The following is a 9,969-nucleotide window of genomic DNA, read 5'->3' as shown; positions in this document are numbered from 1 at the left end:
ATGCAGAACCCACAGAGGTCATGGCACGCTGCCAGCCTTGGCCCAGTTGCTGTTTCAGGGACTTGCCTGGATAATTTATATCTGAGAGGTTTGCTGTGCATCCTTAGAGCAGATTCAGTGAGAGACCTAAAGTTTTGTTTTGTTTTTTGTAAAAAGATACCGTTTCGCTTTGGGGAGAACTGCACAGGAGCTCAGCCCATCCAGTGCCCGGGACCACCTGGGCACATGCCACCGTTGGCCCTGCGTGGCATCACCCCCAATGCAGACCTGGATCCAGGCACTGCACGTCCCGGAATGCCACGCCAGTGGTGCCAACCTTGGCGCTCCTCCAGCCGGCACCTACTGAGGCATTGGCCAGATGGGGAGGAGTCTGGTCCCGGAGACCAGAGTTCAGACGCCTTGGGCTCCTTGTGCATTTCCCCCGGAAAGAGCCACTGCCCCAAGTGTGCTTTCTGCTGCTTCTGTGCGAACCCCATCCCCATCTAGATGGGCTTCTTCTGGAGCACCCCCCCCACACAATGGCCTGGCACCCCGTGCATCATAATTCAACACCCACTACTAACACATCAGTGAATTCATCCGTTCTTAAATGCTACAGCCTCTGCCCCTGCGGTCGCAAATCATTGTTTCAAGTTTCCCTCCAAAGCACATCTCAATAAACCCACAAGAAGAAAACCTCCACCCCCCGTGAATAAGGCAGTGAAGGCTGCCTCTGTGTTCCCAGGGTTCAAGCCAGGCTAGAAAGATCACAACAGAGATCAGACCAGAAATCTCCAGCCCGATTCCACACGGCTTAAAGAGCCAGTTAACCAGACACAAACGAACGCACGCACGCACGCGCCGAGGCAAGGACTACGCTTAAACTCATCAGTTGAGTCTGTGGGGTCTCCCCGTGCCCAAGCATGTGAACCAACCCGAAGTCAGGTCCTGAACGCACTTTGGATTTCGCCCAGGGCTCGGCGCTCCCCAGTCTGAGTTACCCAACGGGCTGACCCGAGAGTGGGTATCCCTTTCTCTCTCCTCCTCCCCCCGCTACTGAGGTTCTGCAGTCACTTGAAGGAGAAAGATTTCGCAGTACGGCATTCTTAAAGCTGCAGTGTCCAAATTCTCCTTCAAACCCCAAGTGTCACAGACATCAGCGCACTTACCGGGGTCCTTTGCAGAGGGTGGGTGGGCAAGGAGGTCGGGCATGGGAGGCTTGCTTGGAGAAGCCAGGCGGGTGGGAATCAGAGACTCAGACTCTAGCGAGGGTAAAGAGGAGAGGCAGACTGCACCGTGATAGCCTCTGCAGTTAAACCAGGTTGCTGGGACTGCAGCACGACTGCAATGGAGTAGTTTTTTTTTAAATCACAAAACCACCACCAAAATTGCCTCCACAAATTTATATTCATCGTAGCTGAATTAAAACACAAGGTGCAAACATAAAACCAACATGAGAAAGAAACCGAATTAAAAAAAATAATTCGAACAGCATTTAAAAATTATTTGGAAAATTTTACTCCTGTGAGCAACTGACTCAGCTTTCCTTGCACAGAAAGCCATGCGGGGAGGGACCTGGATGAACTTCATGGAGCCCGGAGTTGCTGTAAAGTGCAGGGAGAGGGCTTCAGCTTCTTAGAAAAGAAAGCTTTTTTAAAAACCCAAAGAAAAGGGAATCGTTCTGCCGGCTACCTAAGGAGCGGGTAAAATGAGCTGATGATCTAGCATCAAGAAACCCACACACACCTCCCGGAAAGTTACCTCTCTCCTCTGCTCAGCGGCTGCCGGCTGCCGTCCTGCCCCGATGCCGGCAAGTTGCAGACTTCTGCTGGGAAGGCAGGACCCAAAATAAGAAGTGTCAGCTGGGTCCTTGCACTGAAATGATGCCAGAAGTCAACGCTGCAGGCGCGGGGATGGTCTCTCCCCTTCTCCCTCCCCCATCCTGGTTTAATTTAAACCCCTGACACTGCAAGATGCCCGCTCCTACAGAGGCGCAGCTCCAAAAACCCTCCTTACCACCAGGTCCAAGGCTTTGCTCCACCTCCCACGTTTGTTCACCTGAAGGTGCTTTTCCGGCAAAAGAAAAAAAACAACGAAAAGAAGACAGGGGCTGCAGAATCCTTAATTCCTTCCTTCCTGGGACCACATTTTAGAGAAGGTGTGACTTGTTCAGAAGTTTGAGAACTGCAGCCTGATGCCCAGGAAGGAGCAGAAGCAACGAGTGACAAGTCTGCTTTGCTTCAGACAAAAGTCTACACCATCACTTTACCAAAAAAAGGACAGAGGTAGACACAGGGTAAGAAGAATAGGAAAATTCCTCTCTGTCTGCTGGCAAATTTTCAACAGTTTGGGAAAATCTCTATTTTTGCTTTCCCTTCAAGAAAATCCCGTTTTAAAAATTGGCAGGCACATGAAATGTACAAGATGGCCACAAAGTGTAAATTTTTGCCCTGCCGTGTCTGTGATTCTTAAAGTTTCTGCTCCTACCTCTGTGAAAGTTAATATCTTTTAAGATTGAGATAGGGATTTAATTGGGAAAATTCCAGGAAAGAGCAGCACTTTAAATGCAGATACGGTTAAAATAGCACATCTTAATATAATCTACGAGAGATAAAGCAGAGTAGATAAATTGAGATGGAGAGCAGGGTGAGGGGAGAAGAAGGGATTCCCAGATTTTGAATTTAATGCAGACTGAGAGTCTGAGAAAAGTCAATTAAGGAGAAAGGCGGGGAGAGAAACTAAGACTCCTAAACCAATTGCTCAGAAGGACCAACTGCATCAAGTTCATGTACATTTCATTACTGAAGTAAAACCTGGCGTGTGACTGGTTTCTAAACAGACCCAGGAGGAAGGCTGTGCCCTCGGCATCCTGCCTGGGGCACACAGGGCCACCCTGCTGCAGTGCGCCAGCACCGAAGTGGGCACCGCATCCGCCGGCCACTCACTCACTTTCCTGGCTCTCAGGCTTTGGCAGACAGGTAAGGCTGTGCGGCACGGGCTATGCTGGCGGGCAGACCCAAGGACCAGCCACGGTCAGGCTGTTGGCACCCTCCACGCTGCACCCCTTGTTGTGGCAGGGGTGGCCGCAGACTCACGGAGGGTCCCGGTGGAAGGGACCCCAGAGAGCACGCAGCCCCATCCCCCCATTTCAGAGACAGGTAGTCCTGACACCCAAGAAACGGCAGGGCCTCACGCAAGGTCACCTGGCCAGTGAGAGGCAGAACCTGGATTAGAATTTGGATCTCCAGATCCTTGGTCCTGTGAACTTTGCACTGTGTTTGCCATCCCCCTGCCCCTTAGGTAAGCCGACTCCCTCTGCCCCTTCTTCATATGACCTTGAGGATCACCTCTCTGTTCTGTGAGTCAATTTCCCCTCCCTAGATGGTATGCTGACTTAGGCCAAGGAGTTTCAGCTCTTTGAAAGTGGGAAAAATACCAAGTCATTTTCTTGCCTTCAGAGGCAAGCCCATACTTAAGGCTTAGGAACCAAAGCAAGTGTTTTTCAGTCTCCTCCGATTTTGAGATCTACAGGGTCATCTGCATTGGGGCTACTGGAGCGAATTGTCTCAAACTTGGTGGCTTAAAACAACAGAAGTTTATTGTCTCACTGTCTGGAGGCCGAAAGTCTGATATTAGGATGTCAGCAGGCTGGTTCCTTCTGGAGAATTCAGTCCATGCCTTTCTCCCGGCTTCTGCCGATTGCTGGGAATTCTGGGCATTCCTTGCCTTGTAGATGCATCGCTCCATTCTCTGCCTCTCACTGGCCAGGTGACCTTGCGTGAGGCATGGTCTTCATGTGCGTGGCCTTCTCCTCTGTGTGACGTCTTCCCTTCTCATTTGTCTCTTCTCGTATAAGGACGCATGTCATTGGATCTAGGGCCCATCCTAATCCAGCATGATCTTGTCTTGAGTCCCTTAATTATATCTTCAGAGACCCTTTTTCCACATAAGGTCATCACAGGTTCCACATCTGTTCTCCGTGGTGGGGGGCGTCCTTCAACCCACTGCGTTGTGCACTGAAAGGTTTCACATGAGCGGCACCAGCAATGGAATATCACGGTCTGATCCCATCCCAATCTCTGGAGGTGCCATAACACAGAGCCCTTTAATGCCATTTGCAGCAACATAGTTGGACCTAGAGATTATCATACTAAGTGAAGTCAGTCAGACAGAGAAAGACAGATATCATGTGATATCCCTTATATGCGGAATCTTAAAAAAATGATACAAGTGAACTTATTTACAAAACAGAAGCAGACTCACAGACTTTGAAAACAAACTTATGGTTACCGAAAGGGAAAGGTGCAGGGAGGGGGGGAATAAATTAGGAGTTTGGGATTAACATATACATACTACTATATATAAAATAGATAACCAACAGGGACCTACTGTATAGCACAGGGAACTCTACTCAATATTCTGTAATTACCTATATGGGAAAAGAATCTGAAAAAGAATGGATATATGTATATGTATAACTGAATCACTTTGCTGTACACCTGAAACTAACAAAATATTGTAAATCAACTATACTCCAATATAAAATAAAAATGAAATTAAAAAAAGAGAAGTTTGGAACTCCCTGGAAGTCCAGTGGTTAGGACTCTGCATTTTCACTGCCAAGGGCCCAGATTCGAGCCCTGGTTGGGGAACTAAGATCCCACAAGCCTTGCGGTGAGGCCAAAAAAAAAAGGAGTTAAGAGCTCCGTGTACGGAATGCTTGGCCTCTAAGTGCTCTACTTGTGTCGACTTAGTTAATTCTGTCAACAACCCTCCGTGTCAACAACCCCATTTTACAGTCAAGGAAACTGAGGCACAAAGAGGTTTGGGTCACACAGCTACTGCGTAGCAGGATGGAGGCCGTCTGGCTCCAGAACCCGTGCTCTTAACCACACTTCTGCTCAATCGCGCTGGGGCTGTAGATACTTCTCTCTCTCTCAACTGGACACCATTGATTTTCTATCCAACCCACATCTCTGATTTGTTTCTTTTACAGATGTTTATTGGGCGTGTTTGAATGTGTGCTCTGTGCTGATCTAAATTCTGGGCCTTGTCCTTTGCCATCCCTACCAGGGATGCCTCTGCAGCCTTTAGACACACGGGAGGGACTCAGGAAAGTAAACCATGCAGATAAGCCCACGAGGTTACCCTAAGAACGGAGGGGACATGTCACTGCACATCTTTATCCCTCATGATCAACAAGACACCCGTCAGGTCAGTAATTAACACGAAACAAAAACAAGCATCCAGGCTTCCCTGGTGGCGCAGTGGTTGAGAGTCCGCCTGCCGATGCAGGGGACACGGGTTCGTGCCCCGGTCCGGGAGGATCCCACATGCTGCGGAGCGGCTAGGCCAGTGAGCCATGGCTGCGGGGCCTGTGCTCCGCAACGGGATAGGCAACAGCAGTGACAGGCCCGTGTACCGAAAAAAACAAAAACAAAAACAAGCATCCATTTTCAAAGCAACAAGAAAGAAGAAACTTGGGAACAACGGTGGTCTTTGGGAGATGCCAACATTGTGGTTCTTGCATTGGATCCTCTTTCCCAGGCTGTTTTAGCAAATCTGGTGAGTCTTTCACTTTCTTCAAGAACAAGTTCTAGGGGACTTCCCTGGTGACTCAGTGGTTAAGAATCCACCTGCCAATGTAGGGGACACGTGTTTGAGCCCTGGTCCAGGAAAATCCCACATGCTGCAGAGCAACTAAGCCCATGCGCCACAACTACTGAGCCCCCATGCCACAACTACTGAGCACGTGTGCCACAACTACTGAGCCCGCATGCCGCAACTACTGAAGCCCATGCGCCTAGAGCCCGTGCTCCGCAACAAGAGAAGCCACGGCAATGAGAAGCCCGCACCACAACCAAGCGTAGCCCCCACCCTCTGCAACTAGAGAAAGCCGCACGCAGCAACGAAGACCCAATGCAGCCAAATAAATAAAATAAATAAATTTTGAAAAAGAAAGAACAAGTTCTAATCCATGTTAGATTTCTTCTTAGGCCTGGAGAAATAACTTGAGCACTTTGCACACAAACTGCTGGGTGGAAGGCAGATACAGCCCCAGTTTTTTTCATTGGCTGCCTTATGCGGAGTTAATATACAACAATACCACTGTCTCTTATATTATATGTTCAGTAGCAGTAGTAGAAAACTAGGTTCAACCTAGGGAAAGTGTCCTATCTGGAAGTTGTTCTAAAATATTACTCTAGATCAGGGTCTTTCCCTTTTAAGGACAAGGCAGAACCCTTGAAGGCCCAGGAGAAGTGCTGCCTGGAGATAAGCTCGAGATGGCCATCTGACTCAGGAGATTCCCTGCCTCTTACATCATAGAAAGTCCCTTGACCTTTACATAGCAAAGCATCTGGGTTGGGCCTGGAGAACATCGTTGAATGCATCACAGTGGCTTTTCTTTAGGGATGAGTAAAGCTTTCTGTGATGATTTCCATGTGCTTGGCCTTTTCTCTATCAACACAAAATCACCATCACTAGGGAGGGGCCCAATAGGGTGGCTTTCATCGTCTTCAACAGAAGATAAAGGCTTTGCCCACCTTGAATCTCCTACATTGTTTGACAGCTGCGCTGAGCAGAGTTCTTTCTGCTCCCAGCAATGCCATGTGAGGGCACAAGGATGGCAGAGTCAAATGCATTTTATAATTAGTGAGAACTCTTCCACCCCAAACAATCACACTGCTTCTTCCTCCTACTTCTTCATGGTCAGCTGGGGGACAGCAATCTCCTACCCTCCTGATCTGCCTCGTAGTCTGTTTAAACACAAAAACCATAAATGCTCAAATATTAGATCTGCCAGCTTACATACGCACTTTGTGAGTTTTCTCAGTTGTTCATTTAAAAAGTGTTAATTGAGGGACTGCCCTGGAGGTCCAGTGGTTAAGACTCCGAGCTTCCACTGCAGGGGGCACGAGTTCGATCCCTGTTCGGGGAACTAGGATCCCGCATGCTGTGTGGCACGGCCAAAAAAAAAAAAAAAAAGTGTTGATTGAGCGCCTTCTACGTGCAGAGCAGCGGAGAGTCACACATTCCGTCCACACTGGGCTAAAGGTGAGCTTGCGCTCCATAGATTGTTAATGTATCTTTGCTGAGACATTGGAGGTTCACAGCTTAAGCTGAGATTCTTCCCCAGGATGTCTGTGTTAACTGCCAAGGGATGATGGGGGCATCTTCAGGCCCTGGCTGCCTGATGAAAAATATTTTCAGTGCAAGGAAGCCTTCTTGGGTTCCTCGGCCATAAGCATCTTTCACTGTGCCCATGGAACCTGCATCTCTGGGCCTGTGCGCAAATGTCCCCTTATCAGAGTCACTCTCTTCTTCAAAACAGCACACCAGGACCACCTCCTCACTCTATTCCTTGCCTTCTGAGCAGGTATATCAGCAACTGACATTGTACACCTATTTGTTTATCCGTTAGCATTTGTGCCCCCACGCCGGGGTGCCACCTGCCCCAAAGCAGAGAGGTTGGCCGTTCCACTCCCTGCTGTGTTTGCAGCACTAGGACAGTGCCTAGTAGGCAGTAGAAGCTCCATACGTTTTTGTAAATGAATGACTGAATGAACGAATGAACAAACATATTCCATTTCTTTTCGATCTGTGCCAGTGGAATTCTTCATTTCCAGGCAAACCTACAATCTCCGCCACTTGGGGACTTCTAATTTTCCCCCATAAGTGAAAGCTGGCTTCCCACAAGCCCACATTACGACTCTGCAGATCACGTCCCACGGAAAGTCACTGCTGTCCTTCCCCGACACGCAGGCCGGGGGGAAGGGCGGGCCGAGCAGGCCGTCCTTCTGCCATAGGGCACCCCTTTGGAGTTGCCCTTCATCTCAGAATAAAATGCAAACACCGTACCGAGGCCCAGGAGGCTGTGAGGTCCAGCCTTGACCCCTGCCTCCAGCCTCCCACCTCCTCTTGGCCGACCTCTCCCTCCTGCTCAGATTCAGCAGTTCCAGCAGCCCCTGGCCTCCTCCTGCTCTCCCTGAACAGCCCCTGACGGCTCCTTCTCACCTTCAGCTGTCAGCCCAGCTCCCTTCCTGGAAGAGCCTCTTTTGATGGGCTCCCTGGAGTGGCTCTTGGCTCCCTGCTCCTTCCCAATCTGTCCCCGCAGCCCGGCGTCTGTCACTGTCTGTGATTCTCTGGTTCATCTGTTCTCTCAGGAGAAGGACAGTGTTCATCCCTGGATACCCTGTGCAGGAGGAATACCTGGTATCAATGCCAGCCCCACCCCCCTCCAACATCAACGAGAATGTCTGTTGGATCAAGGGCCGCATGACTGCTCCTGGATGCTCAGCCTATGTCCGTGTTGCCACAGCCCTCTCTTTCGACACCTGTATTAACCTGTTGGGGCCACCGTAACAAAGCAGCACAGACTGGGCAGCTTACACGACAGAAATGTGTTCTCTCAGTTCTGGAGGCTGGAAGTCCAAGATCCGAGGTTTCGGCAGGGTTGGCTCCTCCAGAGGCCTCTCTCCTCGGTTTGCAGACGGCCGTCTTCTCACCGTGTCCTCACATGTTCTTCCCTCTGTGTGTGTCTGCGCCCTAATCTCTTCTTCGTATAAGGATGCCAGTCAGACTGGATCAGGGCCCCCTAAGGACCTCATGTTAAGGTAATCACCTCTTTAAAGACCTCATCTCCAAATACAGTCACACTCTGAGGTACCGGGGGTGGGGTTTCAGCATACGAATCTGGCGGGGGGCACCTAGTAACACACCTGCTATCCACTCACCCCCGCCGTCACTGGCTGCCTTGCGTGAGCTCTCCCACTTTCCTCTGACTTTGGCCTTCGGCCCCCATTCTCCTTCCCACTCCTACTTATCTGAGTGTCCCCATTGCTCGCGTTCTGCTTATAGAAGCTTTCTGCTCAGATCCTTGTTTCTCGGGCTTGGCCATCCGGTTGCTCAGCCCACCACACGGCAATTACCCCGTCTGCTGAGCGCTCACTAAGGGCCGGTGCTGCCCCCGCACTTCCCACATTTATGCCTCACATAACCCAGGAGGGGGCTCTGACTGCCCCCATATTATGTAGGCAGGAACCAAGCTTGGACAGGTCGAATGAGCTGCCCCAGGTCATAGAGTTGAAAGTGGGGGGACCTGGAGTGGAACCCAGACTTTCAGCTTCAGGGAATGTGCTCCAAACACCACGTTTGCCCACAGATTCCCAGGGCACGTCAACGGTGGGGTGAGGGGCTAGGACAGGCAGGCTCACTTAGAGAGCAACAGACAGGGCAGTCGATAGACTGGCAACCAAAGAAGAGATGGTAACATTAGAAAGAGTGGAATAGGAATAAAAAGCATGGCAATCTGGTCCATTTCCATAAGGGCTAAGAGCCCTCCAAGCCTCTAAAGGTCCCCAAGGCATCACCATACACCTGATCATAGAGAACAGCAGGAAAAGAGCCTGTGCAGGGAGGACTGGCAGAGTCAGCAAAGAAAAATACAGGACTCTCAGTTAGATTTGAATTTCAGATGAACAACAAGTTATTTTTTAGTCTAAGTGTGGCCCGTGTAATATTTGGGACATGCTTTTACTCCAAAACTATTTGTTGCTTATCTGAAATTCAAGTTGACTGGACATCCTGTATTTTATCTAGCAACCCTAGGTTCACTACATGTTTGATTTTAAAAAGGAAGAGAATGTGCAATGTATTCTAGAGAGAGTTCCTACCAAAATGGGTAAAATAAAATGATGGGTGCTTAAGTGATCATTTGTAACAGATGTAACAGATAAGAACTGTGTAAATGGGGGCTTCCCTGGTAGTCCAGTGGTCAAGAATCTGCCTGCCAATGCAGGGGACACAGGTTCAATCCCTGGTCTGGGAAGATCCTACATGCCTTACGGAGCAAGTAAGTCCGTGCGCCACAACTGTTGAGCCTGCGCTCTAGAGCCCACGAGTCTCAACTACTGAGCCCATGCACTGCAACTACTAAAGCTCGTGTGCTGCAACTACTGAAGCCCATGCACCTAGAGCCTGTGCCCCGCA

This window comes from Delphinapterus leucas, chromosome 1 (genome assembly GCF_059928025.1).
Source record: "Delphinapterus leucas isolate spDelLeu-1000000601 "Yukka" chromosome 1, BTC_Dleu_Yukka2, whole genome shotgun sequence".
In the NCBI taxonomy this organism is placed as follows: Eukaryota; Metazoa; Chordata; class Mammalia; order Artiodactyla; family Monodontidae; genus Delphinapterus; species Delphinapterus leucas.
This window is presented reverse-complemented; position numbering follows the sequence as displayed.